General features: G+C 40.7%; 1 protein-coding gene across 2 annotated transcripts in view; it reads left to right on the plus strand.

Annotated features, from left to right (window-relative positions):
- wasf1 (WASP family member 1) overlaps positions 1–19,280 on the plus strand; it is a 70,494-nt gene that overhangs the window by 1,362 nt on the left and 49,852 nt on the right. The window lies entirely within an intron of this gene.

Here is a 19,280-nt window from a genome sequence, read left to right on the forward strand (position 1 = left end):
ACGCGAGGCCAGCTAATGTGGGTTCTTGCAGTTCATCAAAGTGAGCGTATTTTTCTGCAGCGTGTCCAGTTAAAACAAACTGAGAGTTGGGTCCTAAGATGCTGCAGGTAAGGATTGCCTGCTGTGAGGCGAGCAGCGTATTTCATGGCTTGCCTCTTTAAAATGCAATAGTAAAGGAAAGAACAGCCTGTAGTGAAAATGTGGGCTCAGCTCTGTGGTTGATGATGAATGAATCACCTTTAGAAACATCAGCTGCAGAGCCATTGATAAAAATCCATGTATGCTACTGTGCATGCTGCTTCTAGTGTGTACTAGGGTGTACATGTGATGTGCAGGAAATTAATCATGTTACTTAGGATTTTTTCTTAACCTCACCATTTAGTATCAGCTATTTATCCCAAAAGGCTAGACATCTTGTCCAAATCAACAAATGCAGAGCTCTTTACGCTCACACTGCCTTGACCGTGATATAGTGAAATGCATAAATAAGATTTAATTCCTTGATTTGATCAGAGGCTGCATTAATAATTAATACAGATAGAGAAAATATTGTATTGATGTACAAATATTGATGTACAGACTTATTCCAGATGACCCTAGATCATGGCTCTAAATATTTGCTTGTCATACAAAATTAGCTCACATCAAACACATAATGTTTGCAGTCCCTCCGTTCAGAGGATGGTGGTTTATGTTTGTAATTGTCATCTTTATTCTGGTTTATGTTTTTTAGCCATTAGGAAGATGGCTGTTTATTTTCTTGGCGCAAGCTTTAATGTCAGTGTCAGAAATTTTTCCTGCGCAGGAAAACATTTGATGAGCCCCCCCCCCTCCAAAAAACATTTAGGCCACAATCAAAGAATACCCACCCAGCTCCACCCGAAAAGGACTCTCTGAGCCAGGAAGATCTGCGATGGTGCTCTATGATGGCTGGAACTGAAGAGTTCAAATTCAAGGGAAAGACTCCTTCAGTCTTGTTCTTTGCAGCTACATGTAATGTGAAATTTAGAGTAGTGCAGTGAATGTCACCAACATCAGCCCTGGTGCTGGATGAATGGATGTTTTTTGAAGATTTCTTTTGTGTGTAAAAACAAACAAACAAACAAACAAAAAAAATTATATATATATATATATATATATATATATATATATATATATATATATATATATATTTTTTTTTTTTTTTTTTTTTTTTTTTTTTTTTTTTTTTTCCAGCCTGCCTGAGTGGCATCCAAACTATCGTGTGACTAAGAACTATAGGCTAGCTTTCATAATAAGTCAGAAGGATCACGTAGGCACCATTTGCCATATTGTTGGATTCAGAGCTGGCTTCAGGACATAATCCAGGTCAGATTCAGTCCTGCTGAAGTGGACATGTCCTAAAGGATGCCTGTTGTGGTCCAGACATTAGGCAGTAGTTCAGTTTAAGGTGACTTTTTTTTTTTTAAATGGATGATTTTGTGACCTTTACGTTATATGTGCCGCATTTTTGAACTTGTACAAAACATTATGCAGGGGTGAAAAATATACAGTTGAAGGCTCTGTTACCTGCTCTTTGATATATGAATCTATAAAATAGGCGCTCAGTTCTGCTACAGGTGTCTTCCCAGAATAGAACTGAGCCTATTGCCATTTTATCTTATGCTGTTTGTGAACTTTTTGCCGTGAGGGGTGGCATTTCATCAGAGTTTGCACTTTTCATGCTTTTTTTTTTTTTTTTTTTAAATGTGTTTCATAGGCCCTCGTGATTGAACAGCCTCCTGTGAAGGCTTCTGGAAGTCTATTATTTGTTGACAGTGCTCTGATCTTCTGCCAGTTTCTGGCTTTCTCATGCTAGCAAGAATATCTCTTTCTCTTTTGCTGTCTTTTTCTTTTTTTTTTGTCTTTCTCCTCAGTGGGGTGATAGAAGGACGCAGAATGACATGGGTCATAAGGAAAGAGCATGTAGAAAGAGAAAGGAGGGGAAAAGATGAGAGTTAAGTGAGTGATGGGTGCCTGGCATGAAGAGGAAGTGGGAGGAAGGTGGGCTAGGGATTCTGGGAAAGGCAGAGAGAGCAAAAGTGTGTGTGTGTGTCTGTGTGTCTCATGTGTAATGCCCGCTTACGTGCCATTTAGTTGAGCTACAGACAGCCCTCCTATCTCCCAGCTGTTAGGATCCTCCAGAGGGCCCGGCACACAGGAGCTATTGTTCTTCTTGGCCAGCCCCACAGCTCTATAATGCTGCTTCTGTCTGCAGTGTGAACTGGTCTGACAGAGAGACACCAGTGCACGGCTAAGCTTGACTGACTGGTCCGCCTTGTGTCTTACTAGTACTGCCTTCACCACCTCCAAGGATTTTATACCAACTGCCTCTCTGTATTTCTTTAACCTTCTCTTGTAAACTTTTTTGTTTGTTTTTTTTAGTAGGGGATGCTGTCCTAATTCTCCCCTTGTGTTTTTTTTTTTTTTTCCTTTTCTTGCATGTCTTAATCCAGTCCTCTCTCTAACTCCAGGGGCAGGAGTTGTCACACTGTGCCTTACCCTGACCCCAGAACTAAATGTTTTGCCTCATGGAAGATAACGCTATAGCATTTTGCTTTCTTTAAAAGATCTCACTGTGGAACGAAGGTAGAACGTCATTTCCAGAAAAACTGAAATTACTTTTAGTGGGGAAAAAAGACTTTTTAGATCTCCCAAATGTTTACGTTTTGATCACAGAGCATCATAACTTGAACTGTAGGCTTAAAAAATTGCTATATAATGTCTTATTTCATCTTTTTTTTCTCATCTCTTGCATAGTAGCCATTCTGGCTCTTCGGCCTCTCTCTTTTATCTTCACCCAGGGGAGGAGAGGGTGTTGACAGGCTCTCTGAGAGTTGACAGTGTAACTTTGAAAAAGACCTGCCTGATTGTCCCTCAGGCGCTGTCAAGAGGGCAAAAAGAAAGATATTCCAACTGAATTTAAGGGTACCCCTTTCCATCTTTAACCACCTTTCATCTGTCTTCCCTCTATCTCAAGCTGAATGTAGCACGAGCTGCTATTCTCTTCAGTCTGTTTGCCTTCGGTATATCTGAACAGCACACCCTTGCTGCCACAGCTGCACAGTGTTTAAACATATGCGAGAGTTCTCTCATTCACCACATCACTTAAGGCTCTGACGAGTTTTTAGAAAGGATTTGTCTTGAGTTGAGGCTGCGTGTCATATCTGTCGGATGCAGCTTGGGGAATAGAAAGGGTATGTTCGTGCTTTCTTAGCAGTCTATGGTACAGAGCTGATTAAAAAAATATAAATAAATAAAAACAAAAGGGAAAAAAGGTTGAAGGCTTGGGCTCACATGCTCCAGATTTAATAAAGAATCCCCCTCGATTTGTCATAGTAGCCACCCATTTGGGAAATGGAGCACCATGGTGTCCCGTGACTGACCTGGCTTATTCTGTCAGCTGAAAGCCAAAGTGAGCTACACAATGGGGCAAACTGTGGGCTGTTGAAGCCACTCCCCTGGTGTCAGGTGTATGTTTGGAAGGTAAACGTAGTCCGATCCCTTTCTCAGCACAATGTAGGCTTCATCTGCTATAGGAGCGAACTGGATATGCGGCTTTTCCTGGGAGCTTTTGGCTCAAACACTGACAGTGTTATGCCTTTTGTATTTGTGTATATATCACATCCAGCGTTAGGGTTTTCTTGGTGTTTATATTAGCAAAGCAGTTAAACTGTAAGTTGCTTTTCCCATTTAGGTCACCATTTATTTTTTGCCTTGTTTGTTATCATTACTAGATGCTGCCTCCTGACTTCAAAACGATCTCCTCAGCTGCACTTAGAGCATGTGCATATTTGAATGCATTTGAATATTCAAAGTTAGGCAAAGCAGCGATCTCAACAATAATGTGCAGCACAGAATAAAAATATAATCTCTTTCGTTTTTTCCCCCATCTCGTTCTCATTTTGAATATGTGTGCTCTTTTCCTGTCTTGATTTCGGCTGTATCTTCAGTCTCCTATTTTCACCCATCTCGCTGATTGGTTCTTATTGAGCTGGAATGGCTGATGCCCTGGTCATTGTGATCATGTGCGATGACTGATGGAGACTGGAAAATGGAAAGGAGAAGCACCTTTATCACAGCCACAGCTTGAATCTCTCTTGTCAAGACTTGGTACGTCTGTGTTCAATTACAGATGCACTGAATTTTCATCAGGATTTTCATAAGCACTCATTTTTCTTCTGTTTCTCTCCCTGTGCTGGATAGGTGGATGAGAAGTAGTGAGGAAAAGACATTAAAGGGTTAGAGTCAAAAGTCGCAGATGAGATTTTCTCTCAGGCACATTATCACACAATTTCTTTAGTTTATATCTAGCTCAAGATTATTGTTGTTACGCTGAAGATTGTCACATTTGTTGTAAAGTAGTATTGCTATAAAATGCCTTAAAATTGCAAATGTTATAAAAAATGGCAGTCTTTAAAAGAGGACAACAACACAGCCATGGCTAATAAAAAATGCAAAATGGAGCAGAGGAAAGTGGTGTGAAAAGGGAAGGAGAACAAGTGGAGCAGTAACCTTAGTGTACACCTCCAATGTGTTTGTCCACTGTTTCACAGCAGGGGTGCCTGTGCACACAGACAACTGCTGCCTTCAATTAGGAGCCAATATTTGGCTGTTCATTTACAGCTCACAGCAAGGATCCAGTGCTGCTTTGATTTGCATGAGGCCCAAGTACAAGGCTTGTCTGATTTGCACTGGATGGAAGCCCAGCAGAGGCTGAGGGTAAGCTGTTCTTCCCTCTCAGATGGGGCGAGCGGAAGTGGAGGCAAGCTCGCCTTTCCTTTGTCTCTGATGGTTAGCAGCAAATGCCAAATTCAATTAAATCCTTTTCAAGAAACCTCCTCTAAACTGTCTTATTCAGTAACCGCTTCATCTTTTTTATAGATTCTTATCATAAAGCTGTTCTGTCAGTCCTCCAGCACAAATTACTGTTCCAGAGCAGGGGTCAGATGGATGTTAGGAATTTGTTACTAGTTGTAGGATAGGCAGTCAGAGTGGGGAGGTTTTGCTTCAGTAGAGTCCTATATACTGTAGTTTCCCTGTTTTCTCAGAGGAAAAGCAAAGGCAGAGAAGTGGTTACTGATTGTGGTTATCTACTGTCAGCCCTGTCTAAAGTATGTTAAAATGTCACTGATATGATGCTGAATCAAAGTCATTTTAATTGTCAAGCCATGCGAATGGTCTGAGATGCAGCAGTCTCTTACATAACTGTCTTTCATTTATAGACACATGCCCACAGCTAAGAGCATGTCTAGGCTACTGTTATGTAAGAAAGGGAAAACTCTTCTGTGTTCATATACATTAGATGTGGTACATCTGTAGATGACTGTTATGTTTCTAGACTGGTATTGCCAATATGTATTGTTTATTAGCTCTAGCTCTAGCTTTATTAGAGCAATGGGGGATCAGTGTGTGTGTTTTTTTTTTTTTTTGCTCCTGCGAATACTTGTGTATCATATATGACATCACACACATCTTGCATTTTTTTCTTTCTTTTTTTTTTTTTGAAACATTTAGTGCTGTTGAGTGGACCACAAGATGGCCGACGTGTGAATGTGATTCATTGCCTCAGAGGTCAGAGTGTAACCAATCAGCCAGTGAGCTGTAACTGTGAACTGTCATCTGCATGACATAACCACTTACTACTGCACTGTTTTTATGAAGGAGGACACTGATGGCTGTGGACTGCCCAACACAGAATTAGTTTGAGCTGAGAACACAAAATGCAAATAGGACTGTGGGAAAAAAGAATACTGATGACAGTTATTTCAGTCGGTACTTTAAGCTGAAACCTCTAATGTGTTCTAGTTCCACAACATTAATATAGTGAATGGCATAATAGATTATGGTAGAACACTAAAAAACTGAAATTTCACCATGGCAGGAAATGCTTCTCTGTTCCTGCTGAAGAGAAATGTTAATTGTGTTTGTCGGGCTGCACCTGGCCGGTTGACAGTTCCATTGCCGTCTAACTTTATCGGTACATAATGCATTTCTATTCAAAATGACTTTGTCTGTTGATTACATTTCCATCGCATCCCAGCAACAATAAAGTGCAATAAATGTGGCACCAGGAGATCCATCATTTAAACATGTATAAATGCACATTTTAAAGCTGAATCCTGACTGTATGTCTTATTATACTGACAAAACCACACTGGGGTGTCATATTAGCACACCACACCCCCCCGGAAATCTAATAATATGAATAAGGGCTCTTTAAAGACCTTAAAGGCTACCTGTCATAGCCAAAGTTTCATGTGATGAGGGCAGCATCTGCATGCATAATTTTAGTGAGTTAAAAGCTCAGGTTAACAGGATAATCTGAGGCAAACAGCTCTGGCTCTGATTGCAATACCCCCACCCACCTTCTGTTCAAACATTTTGTTTGTGAGGCGCATCCAATCAGAATCAAGTTGACTTTAAGACAGGGTGGCGTCAAAGGGAGAGGCGCTAGAACAGTTTGTTTCAGATAGTGGATGAACTGAGGGAATGCACTGGAAAGGCCCAGGATAAGATAAATTATTACTTTGACCTGTGGATCATGCAAAGCCACTCTAGCAGTGTCTGAGAATTAAAATCTGCAACTGTAAATGAGATGAATGGGTTCACTTCATCTTGTCATATGGGGTGTACATGCATTGTACACCCCATATGACAGGTGTTCAGGCTAGTGGACCAGTTTGATAAATAATATGCAATAACATAGCGTATATCTGGAGACAGAATCTCAAATAGAGTCTGAAACAAAGAGAAAATTACTCAGTAAATCTGGCCCTGACTGTGTGCCACAGGTGTGCTTTGCCAGGTCCAAAGTTTGGTAAGCGAAAAGGCGCTTAGAGGAGGATATTATTTATGTTGCCACCAGAAATTTTACTCTCAGTGTAAAAGAGTTTCTGTGTCTTCATTCCAACCTGTTGGTACAAGGTGTAAATTCAAATTCAGTAGCACAATGATCACATTTAGAAACAGTCACAGGGCTGTATACAGAATGCACGAAATATCCACGATGACCTGGGACGGTTAGTCCTGCAAATAGTGGCATCTGGACTGCAGTATAATGGGGCTGTTGGTTGCAGGTAAGGTTATTCAGAGGTGTTTAGGTCCTAAAGCAATCCAAAATGTCAAGAAGGGGAGGGGGGATTGCTGGGATGGTGGGTGATAGGGGTCTCTCTGAGTATTAAATTTGGTGCAGATTTTCTGTCAGTCCTAGCACTCCCTTCTGAAATGCAGATTATGACATACACAAAATCACCAGATAATGCTTATCTTTGTTTGCTTAATCAGCCTTATAGCTGGTTAAATGCCAGACCAGTGTTTGGATGAGCTTGGCATGAGCTGCCTGGAGGAAAGCCCATCCTCCTCCATCTAAAGAGTAAAGAGGCAACCCACATAGTTCCTTTCTGAAGTGTAGGATAAGGTCAAAGAGCCATTTCACTTTAGTGTGTTTGGTTATATAAATGCTAGCGGCGTCTTGAGGCAGGAGCCTGGTTTGCATAGCTGAGCCTCAGGAAGACAGATAGGTGCTGACAGACAGACCTGGCCTTGGCACTGGGACTGCTCTAGTGCTTCTTTTTTTCTTTTTCTTTTTTTTACTTGTTTGTCTCGCCTTCTTCATTACAAGCTTCCTGTGTGTTTCCTATCTCACTCACTCCTCACATATGTATATTATATTCCTCTCTGTCGTGTCCTACTTTACATAAGCGGGAACAGCACATTCAGTGCCGACTGCTTTAGTGAGGCCAATGATGACTGCCCGTTTTGTGGTCAGCATTATGTCGTAGTTGGACATCATCGTTGTGTCTGAAGGATTGAGCAGATTTAAAGTGGGTTCAAGGAAAGTTAACATTACAGTTCAGTAACAGAGAGGAAGCAGAAGGAGCAGGGCAGATGTAGCCTGGAGCTTTAAATAAAAATTTCCCAATGCGTCACGTATTAAAAAAATATTTGCAGATTATTTTCAGCTAATTGAGCTATTTAATTCATTCAAGTTCTGTAATTTAAAAGATTAGTTTGTATTGCCTCTGTATTACCATTAGGGTTTTATTTTAAAGAATAACTGATTTAATCACTTTCATTAACACTTACATGCTTACTTGGTGAGTTGTTTCTCTTTTGGTATTTGGCTGTTGCGACTCTGTCAACTTTGGATTTATCATGCTTCAAAATTAAGGTTTTTTGATCATCCTAATAGCTAAATGATTACAACTGCAACATCTCAGATTCATTTACTGCTACTTCTATTTCTTTAATATCCAACAAAAAGATGCAAATTAAAGAGATGCACTGACTGCAATTTTCTTGGCCTCTATAACTGGTAGCATATACAAGCAAAAAATAATGTTTTCTTCAATGCAGAATCTTACTTTCATAATAAAAGAAATGATGAAACTTTACAGTTTCCTCCAAACTGCATTAAGTTACAGAATCTTCTCGTTTAAACATCTGAAAATAAAGTGCTCTGCTGCTGAAAAGAGGCGCAAATAATTAAATGAAAATGAGTTGCTGTACACCCACCTTTACCTGACATTTAAAATTACCAAACAAAAGCAGGTGTAACAGATTTATATTAAAAAACCAAATATAATTTATTTTCACCATTTTCCAGTATGTTTATAAAATCCCCAGATAACAGTACATCCACCCTTTTCTCTTTGACACTTGTCTCCATATTTTTCCTTGGAACTGCTTTAATCTTTTCCTTATATCGAGGTTGCTAGATTGTGGTCTCGGGCTAATCGATGGTGCATCTCTAGAGAAATACCAAACAGGGAGCTGCAGTCACTGAAGCGCTGTCGAAATAGTGTTAACTTGGATGTCTTACTGCATGCAGATGCCCAAAACTGATTTGGGTCAAAAAAATCACTAAAATATTTTCTGGAGTTTAAAGAACCTTGTTCCTAAGACTGAGCTTAAGCGGTTAGAGTTATGAGTTCTAATATATGCAGAGTATACAAACTTAGTCGGACAAAGGGGCTCCCTGTAGTACCTACTGTATAACCATTCAGGGTCTGAAGACACTTCTGTGTTTGGAAAGTGAAGGGCCCTTATGTGTGGGAAATGGGAAGAGGTGGACTATGAGCAAGCTTAAGAAGTGCTTATCTAGTAGCAGAGGGGCAGAGAGAGCTCTGGGTTGTCGGATGCAGTAGTGACTATGATTGACAAGGGCATGATGTCTCAGATATCCTAACACACACACACTCTCTCAGGGGTGCGGTGATGAGGGGGACGGCAGACAAGCCAAAGTTTGACCGACCATAATAGATAAAGAATCGTGTGGGAGCAGAGATAACAGTTACTATAGATTCTGTCTCTTTCTTATTCTGTTACTTGTGCCTGTGTAGACAGACAGACAGAGACACACACATACACATACACGCACGCAAGCCTCACTTAATACCACTGAGGAGATTGGGGGCTTGAAATATGCCCACCGATAAGAAGAGGGAAAAAAAATAGAGGCAACCATGTAGAGAGAATACGCAAGTCAGGAGCTTTCTACTTGTAGGAAGAATTGGATTTTGTTTCCCTTTCAAGACATGCCGATTGGAGACGAGCAGAGGACCTCACAATGCCTGGTGACAGCCAAAAGAAAGAGGGAGAAAAGGGACCAAGAGGTGCTTTGTCTCCCTCATCTCAGTCCCATTGTCACCCGTATCGCCTCCTCTAGAGACAAGAAACTGCATTTGCTTTTTTTGATCTAATGATCAAATCTATATGGATGACTGGAGTGTGTGTGTGTGTATGTGTGTGTGTGTGAGGATGCAGATGGAAGACTGTATTGAGTCTCTGGACCCACTTGCACACAGTACTCATCTAAATATAGTGAATTGAATCATGCAGACACCTTAAGTAACAGTCTGCCACAATGTAAAAATGTCTTCTCACTGCTTAGAAAAACTGCCTGGCAGGCCTGGGGAATCAGTGTCTTTATCATTATTCAGTCTAATGGCAGAGTAAGTGAATGACCAAAGCCTTAATTGAGTCAGATCTTCTATAATGCTGTTAATACAAGCCTGTTAGAACACATTTTATCTTTTCTATCTTCTTTTTCTTTCTATAGAAATTCATCCTTTCCTCCCACCCTGGTTTTCTTTGCATTTGCATGCAGAGAATGTTCACCTACCATTTTGCCTTGCGGGGGGATTTTAAAGCGTTGTGTCCAGGATTAAGTATGTGTGTGTGAGGTGGAGGAAGCCAGTGTGGTGGTCATGAGATGTCAAGAGATGCAGGTCATAAAATGCCTGCAGGTGACCTTTTGACCCCTAATGAGCAAACTGTTTCTATATATGGAAAAAGGCTTAGAGGGCAGTAACCAGACGCTGCCTGCTTGCCTAAGAGATAATTTTTGAAGTTCAAAATATGCATTTGATACAAAGGTTTATAATATTACTTTGTACTACACCTGTTTTAATCATTAACTAGCTGCACTTTCAGACCGCTCAATTAATGTTCGACCCAAGTCGTACCGACCCGTGTGGCAGTTGTCACCCTGCCTCTCATTTACACAAATGCAAGTCAGCAGTGATCAACTTGAGAAATACATTGTGTTATAGAGATTTTTGCCAAATAAAAGTCAAGTGTAAGCTCAAAAGTAGCCTTGGTAGTGTTTTCCCTGGAAATTTTAACCAAAAGTATTGCATGACTGCTTTACACTTTAGTTTAACTAAACTTAACCTTGTAACTCAACAGCAGCCTGCACAATATTGTCACATAATAAAACTGAAACACGTGTTCTAGTGATGCTTGGTTGAGCTATTTGTTTACTTTTGGTTCACAGACCTCTACCTGCTACGATCTCCTCCCTGCATACCTTCATAGCCTGGCTGTACTCGAGGCAAAGATTTTTGCCTCAGGTGGTGAAAAAAATGTTATTGTTTCCACCTTTAGCAGGACGAGCTTTCTTACATATTCAGTTTTGTGACCTGTTGGAGGTTGTTGAAGTAGCTCCATTTTCCGGTACTTAATCGTCATTGGAGGTTTGCGTGCTGCTCTCAGACATGCCTGGGCTTGTCTCCTTGTTGCGCACACTAGAGAACGTAAATGCATGGCATTGCTATATCATTGATATCACAATATGACACTTTTATAGGACATAAAAATTTATATGATGTGGCACAGCCCTAGTTGACAGTCCAGGGTTTGTCATGCTACAGTATGGACAAAATTAGAATACAGCTCATGGCTTGTGAATTGTATCATTAGAAAATGTTACATTTGGCGGAATCAGTTAGAGCTTGCTTAAACGAGCACTTGATATCATCCCAGTGGTCAGGCCTGCTGTTCTCTACCAACTGGTGCTGCCTTAGGCCTCCTCACAGCAAGGGCACCTTTGCTAACCATCACTGTCCTGGTCTGCAGGCACTGTACTCCCAGAATCATCTCTCATGCACAGATACAAACTGTGACATTGCACACAGGCACAAGAGACAGCCTATGAGAGGTTTGCACAGCTGCCCTGGGCACTGTCTGATCGGCCCAGTTTAGCCCACAAATCCGTCCTGATTTCCCTCTTGCCTCTCTCGTATAACCACCTCACAGTTGCTGCCAAATGCCACTGGGTTCACTGAATGGTCTTAAATTGATGCTGCTATTGTTGTTTTCACAAACACGATGGTTCACTGTAGGCGTGCCTCGTGTGTGTGTGCGTGTGTATATATGTGTATCCGGTTTGACACTTGCACAGAAAGGTTTGCATGAGGAAACAATGTGGAACTTGTTTTTTTTTTAAAAATAATATAAATAAATAATTTATGAAGTTTATAAGTTACATCAAGTTAAAGATTCTTTTTTCTTTTTCTTTTTTGTCCTTATTTAAACTTTTCTTGCTGTACACAAGGCAGCAGTGCAGGAGAGACTGAAATACACTTTGCCTCGAAGCTGTATCACTAGACTTTAACACCACCTTCTTTTTAGTCTCAGACCATGAGTCACTCTTAGATGTAGATCAAAGGGAATTGACAGGAGAACAGTTCATCTACAGTGTGCTGAATTTGTACTTTTTGCACCAGAGCTAGGTGGATGGATAGAGGTGTGATGAAGTGATCATTATGAAAATGTGAGTGCTTAAGGCGCAGGCGCAGCATAACAGGGTGCCATATATTGTGATTCATGTCACTTCATTCTCCGAATAAGTGCTTTTGACATGTTCCCCTCTGGGTATTTACTTCCGTCAAATGAATGTGAAACTGTACATTGTACAGTACTGAATCCCAGTGCCGACTGTACTGCAATATATGAGAAAAATTGCTGTATCAATGAAATATTAGCTTTTACTCTCCAGTAGAAATCCTCTCTTATTTATCGTGTCTCCCTGCCCTGGAACACAGAGCCCGTGTTGTGGACTCAGGCATTGATCTCAATGAGGAAAAGATGATCTCTCTCTCCTTTTCCCTTAATGCCACCCACGCTGGTTTTTTGGTTTTTTTTACACTGTTGCAAGCTTACCCTTTCTCTCAGCCCACATTATAATCCCCCCTTTCTCTCTTTGTCTGGTCAATGTCTATCTCTGCACAGGAGCTCAGAAACTTTGTAAACTTGCAACAGAAGTTAGGGTTCTTCTTGAGACATGAACCTCCACCTAATTTTATGCATAAAGAAAATACCTTAAAAAGGGCACATAGATATAAAAAAAGATTTGTATGGTATAGTAGTACTGTGCAAAGGCTTTGAGTCACCTCTCATTTCTTCATATTTTGCTAGAGAAACGGGTGTATTGGGATTTTTGGATTTTTAAGTGGGCTGCAGCACTCTTGACTTTGGGAACCACTTCTTTAGTGACACATGCTTCTCAATTTGTATCGACTACAAATTGAGAAGATGGGGTGAACAGAATGACTCATTTAGCATGCTTTTCTTATTTAAAGGGAAACTATTGCTTATGTGACGCACAATAAATAATTCTTTCTAGTTAATAAAGATTAGCTTTCTAAATAATAAAACTAATGCACTACATTTTTTTTTTTTTTTACTAATTTTGTTTTTCTAAAGAGATTTGGATGTGCCATTTGAGAGAGAGCGAGACAGAATCTTGTTCTCCCATTCAGAAAATCGTGCACAAAGACTCTGATGCAAAAACAAACACATCAAGGACACCGCTATAGGAGAGTCTACCAGTAATGAGTCATTTAATTGTCAGCAACTGTAAAACATAAAAGGAAGATGACTTAAGTGTTTAGTGTTACATGTAAGAAGAAGAGTTCAAAAAGTCACAAAAAGAATGTGACCGACACTAGAGAAGAAAAGAATAAGCCTCGGCCCTACAATGACACGCTGAAAAGAAATAAAGCGGCAGCTGGGTTTCTGAACCGCAGGGGGCATCTGCTTTATTTGACCAGTAATCTAGTAAACCAAGAATCTGTTGTATGTGTGACTCTCTGTTCTTCCCTTTTCTCCACAGCTAGTCCATTTCTCACTTGGCGTCTGAATTGCTTTGGATCTGAGGAAGCGCAATGTCAAGATTGAAGTTGTTTGGATGACTATGTTTTGGCTAAAGGTTGTTTACTGTGACATACTCACTGCAGTCAGACATGCAACTCATGAAATGGCATGACACACAGCCACATGGCTCCTTAGCCCGTAAGGGGACCTCCAAGGGCTGTCAGACTTTACCCCACAGCAGTGTATCAAAATGTGACAACCACACTGAACACTGAGGGCCAAAAGTAGTCAGCTGTGTGTTTTGGTGACAGTTGGGTCTTTCTGATCAAGCGTTTCTTTTTTAACATGAGCTGCACTGGCAAAGCATAAAACAACAGCTCATGCTAGGCATTGGTTACGGTTTTATGTCATTGTTTTGTGGGAATTAAATTTTTAAATCATTGCCAGTTTGGGCAAATGTGCTGGTGAATGCTTTAAAGTAAAAGAAGATACTTCCATAGAAACTTTAAAGAGGCTAGTCTTAAAGAAGTCCTGTAACTTATCCAGCTAACACTTTGATGAAACAAACATCACATTGAAAGATTACTGTCACTGTTCAGCAAAGGTCCAGGTCTGCAGCAGTGACCGCTGTCAGCAGAATGCAGGGAAGTGTGCAAACCATCCAGACAGATGATGTGGCATCAGTAAGTAGTCAATCAAAATTAAGGTAGCGAGGGGAAAAAAATTGGTTAAATGACTTTTATTCTAATGTCTAAAACATGGGAGAGTGAACAGAAAGTTGCAAAAGTTAAATAGTCATGCTTTATTTATTTTGCCCTCTCAGCTGGATCAAATATTACTGCTCTGCCTTTTGGTCTATAAATTTGCACACGCACTTGCTTTTTGGTGATTCTTTTTGTTTGTTTGTTTGTTTCGTTGTTGTTCTGTTTTAATGTTAGTGTTTTTTGTTGTTTAAGCTGACAGGGGTTGCTGTTGTGGTAAGTATGTGTGCATGTCCTTCACGTCTGTATGAACAGCAAGGGAGTTAGTTTAATGAAATTTGCCTCACAGGCCAAACAAGCACAGCTGCACAGTGCAAGCATGCAGACATTTATTATTGAGCAGCGGGCTTTCATTATTCATACCAGTGGGTTTCTGTGCACTCAGCAGATAAACTTCTTTGAGTCTGTTTGTTCATCAGACACTTTACTCATTGATGCTGGCACACAGATGTCCATGAATATTTAGTCGTGCACGTCTTACAGTAGGATAAAGCACGTTTGCTAAATGAATGCCTGAAGGCATCAAATCTATGTAACCAAACACAATGTGGCCTGTGTCCAAACGCTCACTCAGTGTAAGGTTCATCATTGATGATGTTTTGAATGTAAAGAGCAGTGGACAGACACTCACTGTTGAGTCAGTGACTTCTTTTCATTGGCTCACACACAGGAAACACTTGATGATGGGAACGTTTAAGTTCTTTGCTGTCCTCTAGGGGCGGCCGTGACAGAGGCTTTAGAGCGGGTTCCCTTTAATTGCATCATTGGCAGGCGAGCAACTTGCATGGCAGCATGAGTGTGTGTGTGTGTGTGTGTGTGTGTGTGTGAGAATGGGTGATTGCAAAACAGCAGTTCCTATAATAGGTTTCTTAAAGGGAGTAGTACATGCCAAAATCAGTGAAACGATGAGATCTGCAGTTTTTTTAGGTGTATGTATGTATGTATTCAGTTATGATCAGAAATGATTTATGATTGATTCAATTTATCATTAATTATTAGCTAAATATTCACAATCAGTTTAATGTTATATCAGATGAAAGCAGGTTTTATTTTTTTTTTAAAATGCCATTGGTGTATGTTTGTTGTTTGTTGTCTTAAGCAACTCTTGAAACTTGCTCACAGCTGCCAGGCAACATTATAACAGCTCTGAAAGGCAGCCAGCCAATGGATCTGTGCCATCTGAGTACCTGTGTACAATCCAAGTGCCAGTGTTCCAAGATGCTTACTTTGATCAAAAGGATATGCACGGCATAATGCTAAATGACTGCTGTGCTTAACACCTCTGCCTGATGGGGGCCTCTTTCTGACTAATGTGTACATGAAAAATGTCCACAGACTTGATCCCAGTGCCCAAACTGCTGAGTTCGGATGAGGGAAAACAAACAAGGAAGTCTTCAGTTTGAAATAAAAAGTTTGCACCACTGCAGAGGAAAAGCCTTTGTTTATCTGCAAATAAGACAGCATATCAAAAAGGATAACATGAGAAATGGTGCAGCCAGAAATTCAGTTATTGAGTCGAGGAAATAAGCTTATTATCTTCCTTTATCCCTTGCCACAAGCACTCTAAAGTTTCCCACTACCAGCAAACCTAGTTAGCATAGCTGTCTGAGCCAAAACTGACAGCACTGGTGCTGCAGGTGTATTTTTAGCCTGACAACAAGAGGTCTCTATGTGTCTGTGTGTTATAGCACCATGCTGGTGAGGGCCTGCAAGGTGACAACTCACCCCTGGGGGGCGGGTCTGCTGATACAGAATTTTAATTGGGAGGATGACACAATGGCACATGCCATGATATATTCTGCCAACGTGATCTGCTGTGATGGGTGGGTTGAGGAATGGGGGTGGGGAGCAGGGGCTGATGCACGTGTGAGGTTATTGTTGTGATATGGGACCGCTATTTGCATACAGCTTTGATGAGAAACTCCACCGGTCTCGCAGGTAGCTGTCAGAAAATCGCAGCATGTTCAGGATATTTGTGTGTTTTGTTACGTTTTGTACATATGCACCAGGGATGGCTGCTCTGGCTACTCTCCTCATCTGTCAGACATGACAGTCTGTTCCCACCCACTGCAGCAAAGCATTAATATAGGGGTATGCTTGAAGTGACACTCATCATATAGGTCTGTAGGCACCTTGCATCAGGGTCGCTGGATTGTCTGTTTCAGAGTCACAAAAATTGTCTGAAGCAGCCTCTTAACACCAACAGTCGAGTTTAATGCTGTTCGATAAACTGATGAGCCCTTTGTTTGAAGCATATTAAAGCCTCTAAACTCTGGTGAAGGGGTGGTGCCTGACTTGAGGTGGGTCACCTAATAAAGCCTCAGTGGTATTGATTTTAGCATTAAGCCATCTTTCTTTCAGTATTTTATCACTGATTCCAAAAAGCTCAGTCTTTTTGTACCATCCCTGTGCCTTCTGGCTTACTTGTAGCCACAAGAAAGTGCTGCTGCTTTAAAATGTATTGTAGAGACAATTTCAGTCACGGGTGCTTATGAAAAAGAACAAATGGCATTTAAAAATTTATATCTGCCTCATTAGAATAAGAAAGATGACGAGTCAGACATAGTATTGTTCCTGTTAACCCCTGCAGCTGTTTAAAAACAGGAACAAGGAAGAAGCAGACCTGTTGATAGATTTTGAGCTTGACTGTGCTTAGTTTCGTTTTAGTCTCCTATGTTGTCTTTGGAAAATGAACTGTGGTAACTGTCCTGCACTGCAAATCTGCATTACTGATTTAAACCAGCTGTTATTAAGCTTTGCCAGTTTGATCTCCTAACCCTGCGCCATTGGCTGCTGCAGCTCTGCCAGCTTCACTGATTGCATGCCCATGTATTATGTTTGCAGCTGTTCTTAGTTCATAACGAAGTCCAATACTACAGTTGTAGTGCATGTTCCCAGAGTCGCTCAACAAAGGACAGAATGTTCAGGCTAATTTGACAGAGAATCTTACTCTTTAAGCTGGAAGATCAATGTGGCTTTTAAGAATCAAACACATTACAGTGTATGTATTTTGCTTTAAGGCTCAGTTATAAGTCCTGGGGGTGGTTGCAGTAACTGATCTTTACTGACCCTGGCCTACCTGTTAAGAGCACAAACTTGAGGCTAGGTTTAAATACACCTGGTCTTAGCGATGCACATTCACTTGAATGGACACGTCATTATGGCTGTTGCCTAGCAGCAAACTCTGTCTTGCTCATTTGTCATTTTTAATTTGCACCAACTGTGAGGGATCAGTGTAAAAAAGAGTGAGATTTCACTGACACAGAAATAATAGTGCTGTACAGTCAGCACAAGCAGTCCCACTTGATGATAAACAACCAAAAGCAGAGTAAGAAAAAAGTGAAAGGACTTCCTGTGTAAGATGGTGCCTTGACCGGCGGAGTTCCAGTATACAGCAAATTGCTGTTTTTGGAAATGATTCATCTGCGTTAATCTGACCAACAGATAGAAATATTACTTTCATACTTCTGATGAGATGGAACCTGTATGTCCATTTGTAGGAAGAAAAAGGCTTGCACTTACAGATGGTGCAAATGGTATTACTGTTACGATGGATTTAGAATGCCAGATTATGTGCGATTTAACTTAAGAGTAAGCCCTTTTGGCCCTGTCACACCAGTTCCTGGAGTAACTTATACTAAATGCCTGAGTTACTAAATAGCACAGCATTTAAAGCTCACCTGGGCCTTTTGCAGCAGCTAAATTGCTGACCCCCCACAGGTGACAGGATGTCAACATCTAGAGAAACCACTATTGATGCAGTTTCTTATTTTGATGTTCAATTTGTAATCGCACTCTTGAGAGATATCAAGAAGCGCTGAATTTCGTTACTTCAGAAATACCTTAGACATGGCATCTTTTTTTGAAGACTGGAAATGTAAAAGTTGAATTTAGTATATTGATTGTGCATTTACAAAGCTGTTCAATCAAACACCTTTTGGATTTTACTTGATACAATGCTGTTACAGTGCACACTACAGTTCCAAGGATGCTCATTATGTCATAAGGAAGTGTTAGGTTTAGCAAAAATGAAATGAACATGAATGAATAATTCATTTCATTTTATTTATCCATCTTTTCTTACCTTCTAACAAGTTCATGATAGTTCAGTTGTATTGTACTACTGGATACTGGAAATTAACTGTGAAAAAAAAAAAATCTTTGTAACAAATAGCATCCATATTTTTCCTTTTCTTCATACTTAGGTTGGTATGCTTGTGGGTGAAGTAGGAAATTGCATTTTGTGTGGAAATTTGAATCCATGCATGAGCTCGTACATAGAACCAGACTTTTTTATTTGACTTGTGTTGGATTCTGTTTCATGGTGATCCAGCAGGAAAATCAGAGTTCAGGCCATGAATTTTACATCACTTAATGACGAGATTTCTCTTGAGGCTCAAGCAATTTGCTTTCAGTTTTAACCAGCTTCCTTGCCCCCCCCCCAACTACTCTGAGACAGCTACTAATGGCAAGCTAGGGCTTGACAAATTGCTGAATATTTATTGTGTCTTTTTTATACGGATGCAAATGATGTTTTATCTGAGGTGTCTGTTTCTTTGTATCCATTTGAAATTTCTTGTATAATTTATAAACACATACAAATCAACAGGAAATACTTAATGTTTGTATCCACTCCTATTGTATCTAATGATGTATCAGAATTCTGGCAGCTCTGAAAACACTCCACATAAAAGGCCCTTGACCAGCTCCACACTGAGGGGTCGGGAGCTATATTGTGCTGCAGTGTGAGTGAGTAAATACTCCATTAGGATTCATTAGAGCCTTTAGTTGGACGTATTGTTCCGGGTGCAATGAACTGCACCAGTCGAGGCCCCTTGCTCTCTCCTGGCATGTGCCATCCCTCACCCCGCTTTGTGCCTGTGCACAATGGATGAGCAATCCCCGATCTCCCACTCATATTGCATTTATTCATCAAGTGCTATCGTTGTTGCGATGTGTCACTGTGATCTTGACCCATTGGCTTCTCAACCAACTGGTCCGCTTTCCTTTCCCTGCCCCCTGTCTCACGTGAGCTGTCATAAAGTGACCGATGACATCCCACTGCAGCCGTTGCCATGGTGATAGGTGACAGCTGGAAGCACCCCCCCCCCCCCCCCCCCC

This window comes from Archocentrus centrarchus, chromosome 24, assembly GCF_007364275.1.
Source record: "Archocentrus centrarchus isolate MPI-CPG fArcCen1 chromosome 24, fArcCen1, whole genome shotgun sequence".
Lineage (NCBI taxonomy): Eukaryota > Metazoa > Chordata > Actinopteri > Cichliformes > Cichlidae > Archocentrus > Archocentrus centrarchus.